We start from the raw sequence: 6,963 nt of genomic DNA, 5'->3' as shown, positions 1-6,963 counted from the left end.
ACCGATAAAAATAACGCTATAATTGATATGGGTAACGGTAAAACACGGCAGGTACATATGGACAAACTTAAGCGTTTCAAAAGGTGTAGCACCAAATATGACGAAATTAAAAGATTTGTAAGATTTGTCAATGCTATTTTCCAAATCAGAGGAACCGAGGTGGAGGCCAACCCTTAGGGGGAGATGGCACGAAAGTAAATCCGGCTGGAGTCTACTCCGGATGTACAGCCAGACGGATTCCGTATGGGATATTCGGCATTCAAGGTACGGAGGGAGCTGGTTACTCGCTTGGGGAAAGAGCCAGGGGCATGTAAATTGCTGGCCCTTCAAGTGAAAGGCAACGCATTATGTTGAACTTGTCAAGGGTGGGGTCGATCAGGGGTTGGCGGGATTGGTCACCTCCACCGCTCCGATTTCCCCGTTCGTTTGCAAACATCCTCGCGATCGGGCAGGAAACATCGGCTCACCCGGACGGTTCTGGTGACCCAGTAGCAACGGGGGTCGCAGACACGGAGCCACCCCCACCTCCTGAGGAGGAGGAAGTGTTCGCCGACGCTCCCATCTATGATTTATAAACATTAAAATAATATAATTAATAATAAAAATAAAAAAGGAAAAGAAGCCCATATAGATACTTATACATAGAAATAATAATAAAATAAAGAAATATTCTGCATATTAAGTTTTTTTTTCTCTAAAAACACAAACTTTTCTTTCGTTTTGTTTTATGACCTCCCTCCCACCATTTTCTATGCATACTCCTCGGGATGATTTGGATATAACATTGACAAATGAATCGACGTTTTTATATATTAAATGAATTAAACATTTTTAAGAACTACTTTTATATATATAAATAAACAAACTATCTGCGTGTGACGTCCTGCCACGCTTATATAACTCATAGAACAATATTTTTTCCTTAGCGATGCTTAATCTTTCTTAGTATTTTTCCATTACATGATATACCGGGAAACCTCCTCCCTATTTCTTGCACGTGTTCGACCTATTTGTCCTCTACAGCAAGGCACGCACATTTCAAAAGTGCGACCTGGGCGAAATCCAATAATCACATCCGTTGACCGTTAGATTAGGACGGGCGGATGTACGCAAATGAAACTGTAAGCTCATCAGTAAAAACAGATATTCTTAAATAAGAATATAGACAGAAATCATAGGCGCTAGATCGACCTAAGTAAATATAAAAACGTATTAATTGCTGCTACTGCGCGATGACGCGACTGCAGCCTCTGCCAGTGCAACTTCTTGGAATGCTTGTGGGAATAGGTGCGAACAAACCCCCACCAGGACAGATTTTAACCTATATAGAAAGCCACATTTGGGCCCTCGCGAGTCTAGTGAAAATCTAAGTAGGAGTCTAATAAACAGTCTAAAAACAGTCTAGTAAAAGAGTCTGGTGCGAGCCGTGGTTACCGAATTTTTCTGGATAATAATCTTAATCATTTTAGAGTCTAGTAGAAGTCTAATAAGAATCTTGGTTAATCTTCGTTTATTGTAATTAAATGTAAATGTTTTGTATCAAGCATTGAGTGTGAATTTGTGTTTAATCTTAATTGAGTTATTGTGTTTTGTGAGCGTTACCACATGTCACGGGGTATCGCCTACATTCCAATGGATCCGAAAGAAAGGAAAAACTTTATTAATACTTTGATCAGCGGACAGACGCGACAAGTAAGCTTCCCGTTGGATTAAGGAATTTATTATTGTAAATCTGCGTAACTGTAAGTAAGGTTTTCCAAATATTAAATCAACTTTTGAACCAGAGCAACGGTGAACGGAATTTAACTACGACACTTAAGAATTCTCCAAATTCCTCCTCATTCCTCCAGTTAAATATTTATAGTCAAATACTATTTGCCATTTTTATTGTTGTTTAACTGTTGGGAAAAGGGAACCCACCTGTTCCTAGCTATACTCGGTGCAAGCAGAGTGGCAAAAACAAACTCTAGTTAGTTAAATATAACAAGTTGCGTTTCTGGACGTAACACTATTGGTAAATCCTTCCTTATTTCACATTTAGAATATAATGCTTCCTTTAAAATTTCGAAAGATTTTTCTTAAAGGTCTGCCCATTTAAATTCGCAATTATTTTTTAATAAGTCCGTTAAAGGTTTGGCAGTTTTTGAAAAATTAGAGACGAGTCTCCAATAATACCCTGCTAGGCCCAAAAATTGTTTAATATGTGGGGACGGGGTATGATACTCTTTTGTCAAACCTCAGCCGATGGGCAACAGCTCGTGCAGGCCGGGTGATTCGCTTGTTGGACGAATGTGATGTGTGTGTGCATGTGTGTATGTTTAGTGCATGACCAGCGCAATAAGTCGTTGCTAAGGGAAAAAGAAAAGGCAGAGTCATTGGCCGATCGTCGAGACGAAAAGACGTTTAATCGCGAATTTGTTAAGTCGTCAAAGCCGAAATTTAGTCGAGTCGTTTAAGTCGTAATTCYATTAAGTCGTTTRAGTCGTTATTCGTTAAGTCGCCTAAGTTGTTATTTTGTTGAAGTCGTTTGAGTCGTTATATTTCAAAACCGTATAAGTCGTGTATCTTTTAGACTTTAAGACGTTCCGTTTGTTATTAAAATTCCAATTATTTTAAGAAATATTTAAACGTTTTTGTTATACCGATATTTTCCCAATATATACACCAACAATATTTACCATCAACCCTTTGTTTTGCTTCCTCACAACTGATCCTACATATTTTTGGGGGCCCCTCCGGGATAGTTCAATCCATCGTGCCAGATCTGGTGTGCAAGCAATTTGATCGTTATTGCAATATCGGTACAGACAAAAACTGTGAAAGTTTGAGGTGAGATTACAACATGTCGACCAGAGATTCGAGCAAATTAACCGTAGCGACGCTCAAGGAATTGTTGTAAAGAAGAGGACTAAGTACATGTTGTGTGAAGGCCAAGCTAATGGCTCGATTGTATGATTACGATCCATCGGGTGAGTGGATGCCAATTTTAGCAGCGACGACGTGGGAAGCCAAGTCGCCGACGGGCAGACAAATGAATTTTGTGAAGCAGCAGACGATGATCTGACGCATGATCGACGCGAGATGGATTTTCTTCGACGAGAAAAGGCGTTAATGGAGAAAAAATTGGAGGTTGTGAAACGCGAGCTGGAATTAGCGCGTATTTTACGACAGTCAAGCGTGTCTGTGCAAGACGAACCAGTGGTTCAAAGTCCGAATGCGCGGGTGGGCGTGAAGACAACAGCGGAATTACTGAGTTTTTTTGATGGGAAGGCTGAACTTGTTGAAATTGCAGTCCAAAGAAGAGAAAAAATCATTTGATTACAACTTTTTTTGGTTACTTTACGTGTAGAATTCAATTTCTAATTAAAAAATAAAAAATAAAAAAAACTCCAGAGGTCATGTTAATAATTTTTCAAAGGTAAGTACACCTCATTCTTCCTTTAAATTTGCGAGTTACTGGCTCTTCTAGCCCGAATCCCTGGTAGAGTACCGGCTTTACGGACTGACCGAAAATAGGGCAAATTTTTGTGGGATTACTCGTTTTACTCATTTAACTGCGGGGACGTCACATAAAACAAAAACTTTGCACACAGAGTGGCAAAAACAGGTTTTAATTAATTAAATCTAACATATTGCGTTTGCGGACGTAACAATTTGCTATTATCAATAATAATAATCAAACGGAAATTGTTATCACAATTTGGACTTTAATTGGACCTACAATCAGGCTATCTGCACAGGCTATCAATTCATTGATAGACAATTATACCTATGTCCACAAATATAACGACAGCCGAAACAAGGTCAATTGTTATATATGTAGACTCATTACTAATACTTGTTTACAAATTATCCGGAAATTCGGCATTAATATCGAGAAACTACTTGATAAGGATTAAACATGGTAGCAACGAGACGATGATCAAGGGAACACAATTGATACACGAAGGTAACCTACAAATTCAAGGATACGAACCCGACAAGGATCTGGGAGAAATAAACCAAGTTAGTCTTTTACAACCTCTTATAATTAGGGATCATCAACTAAATTTCGAACCACTGAAAACATTAATAGTACCCACAATACCTACACCAAAATTCACAACTCCTAATGAATCATTCGGATTAGAATTTCATACATCAATAACCTCAATCGGACTAGTTTTATTACTGATATCAGGCATGCTTATTTATTTATTGTATAAAAGTAAAAATAGGAGGAGACGTCAAGATGAGGACGTCCTTGAACTTCGGCAGGGAGGAGTTACCTCTAAGCATCTGGGGCTGTCGAACTTATCACCATAGGAAGATTAAAAATCCCATTTGATGCGGCCTAAGACAAAGGATGACGCAATTGGAATGCAATAAAAGGCACAAGGAAAGTATTGTCCATCACTGCTCTTGCACCAGCGACGAGTCACTCTCTGTCAGGTATTCAATCTTTAAAGAAGTATGAATAAGTAAAAAGTATTTTGATCAACACATTTTAGTTCGATTATTTACTTTCATACCCGAATTAAATAAATCATCTGTTATTACATACGTATGTGTGGATTCATATTTTGGACACCGTAACATAACTCACGCACTTGATCATATGTATAACTTCACCTGGTTGTACAGTAGTGTAACCTGGTCCTTTCATTATGATCTAAACAAACTCTATAGAATCTTAAGTCGCCACCGTAAGGGCGTTCATTAAGATTTGTAGTTCTAATTCACATTTTTGAGAAGTTACATCATTATATAAGTCGGTTAGTTGGGTCCGAAAGTGTTTCTCAAAGTAAACAAATTTTGAATTAACGTATGTGAAAATATCCAAGTTTACCGTGAAGCGTAATCTTCCCTGTTGACACCTTCACTGGTGCAACACTGGAGATGAGTATTACTTTTATCATTGCCTGTACGATGACTTCAGTCCAGGATCCATATGCGTCAGAGTAAGCGAGTTATTATGCTTCCTGATAATGTTACGGTGCGTGACGAAGTTGAATTTACTTTTAAATCGAATAAATTTATATTATTGCCGAAATTTAAAGTCCCGGTATTGTGTACATGCTGACACTGTTGTGGAGTTGGTTCCCACAAATATTCCGCAAGGCCGTTGCTGACGGCCGACACATGCGAATGTATGCAACAATATTGAATCATTCGCGTTAGGATCACTTTGCACTGTATTACAGGTATAAATAGGTATTCTGTGGCTTGTAACAATTGAATATACGTTTTAGTGGTTTCCAATAGTTTTTGTTTGGGGTGGCAATTTCCCACATCACGTAACGAAATTGTGGATATGTTGATCGGTCCATTACTGCAATCGAAACCAATGAATGCGTCCGGGGACGCCAATAACGCCAAGATAATACCAACTATTACGCACATATTGTCCTGAAAAATTTTGTTTACGCAGATAGTTTAATATATGTGTTTCTACTTAGATTTGTTTATTTATGTATATAAAGAGAGTTCTTAAAAATGTTTAATTCATTTAATATTTAAAAACGTCGATTCATTTGTCAATGTTATATCCAAATCATCCCGAGGAATATGCATAGAAAATGGTGGGAGGGAAGTCATAAAACAAAACGAAACAAAAGTTTCTGTTTTTAGAGAAAAAAAATTTCTTTATTTTATTATGATTTCTATGTATATATTATTTTAATGTTTATAAATCATGGGTGGGAGCGTCAGCGAACACTTCCTCCTCCTCAGGAGGTGGGGGTGGTTCCGTGTCTGTGACCACCGTTGCTACTGGGTCACCAGAACCGTCCGGGTGAGCCGATGTTTCCTACTCGGTCACGAGGATGTTTGCCAACGAACGGGGAAATCGGAGCGGTGGAGGTGACCAATCCCGCCAACCCCTGATCGACCCCACCCTTGACAAGTTCAACATAATGCGTTGCCTTTCACTTGAAGGGCCGGCAATTTGCATGCCCCTGGCTTTTCCCCCAAGCGAGTAACCAGCTCCCTCCGTACCTTGAATGCCGAATATCCCATGCGGAATCCGTCTGGCTGTACATCCGGAGTAGACTCCAGCCGGACTTACTTCCGTGCCATCTCCCCCTAGGGGTTGGCCTCCACCTCGGTTCCTCTGATTTGGGAAATAGCATTGACAAATCTTACAAATCTTTTAGTTGCGTCATATTTGGTGCTACACTTTTTGAAACGCTTAAGTCTGTCCATATGTACCTGCCGTGTTTTACCGTTACCCATATCAATTATAGCGTTATTTTTATCGGTAAAATTAWTTAATTTATAAGAACCTTCGTATGTGTTTCCAAATTTTCCCGTTTTAACTGCCGATAGAAAGACCTCATCTCCGATTCCTAAATTTTCACGTTTCTGTCATAATATTGTTTACTTTTAATTTTTGATTGTTCTAAATCTCCTTTGGCTGATTTTTGTAATTTATCTAATGTWTCATATAAATTATTTAAATAGTYTATATATGTTAAATCAATGTTTTCTTCTATGGAAGAAGAACCAAATGGTAATCGTGCAAGATGGTCGAACATAAGTTCGTGAGGTTTATGTTTAGTGACTTCGTGTACGCTCGTATTATAGGAGAGCATTGCAGCTTCCAGCCAATCATCCTAATTATTTCCTTTATAATTTATAAACATATTAAGAAATTCAATTAATACGTGGTGCGATCTTTCGAACGAACCATTCGATTGCGGATGATAAGCTGTCATTGTGAGTAACTTTATATTGCATTTATTTGCAACTCCCCTAAATAGAGCGGAAACGAAGTTTTTTCTTTAATCTGTTAAAACTGCTCGTGGCGAACCGAAAAGACASATAAAAAATCTTCAAAAAATGCGTCGGCTGTGACAATACTACTAATTGAAGCCAAAGGTACAGCCTGTGAATATTTAGTTAATAGACTTTGTAAGTATACGCTTTAAAGCTTGAAAGAAAACGTTTCATAGCTTCTGTTAAATAGCACTTTTTTAGAAATTT

Source organism: Polistes canadensis, unplaced genomic scaffold, assembly GCF_001313835.1.
Source record: "Polistes canadensis isolate GaletaPanama2010 unplaced genomic scaffold, ASM131383v1 scaffold_453, whole genome shotgun sequence".
NCBI classification, from domain to species: Eukaryota; Metazoa; Arthropoda; class Insecta; order Hymenoptera; family Vespidae; genus Polistes; species Polistes canadensis.
Note: the sequence above shows the minus strand (reverse complement) of the source record.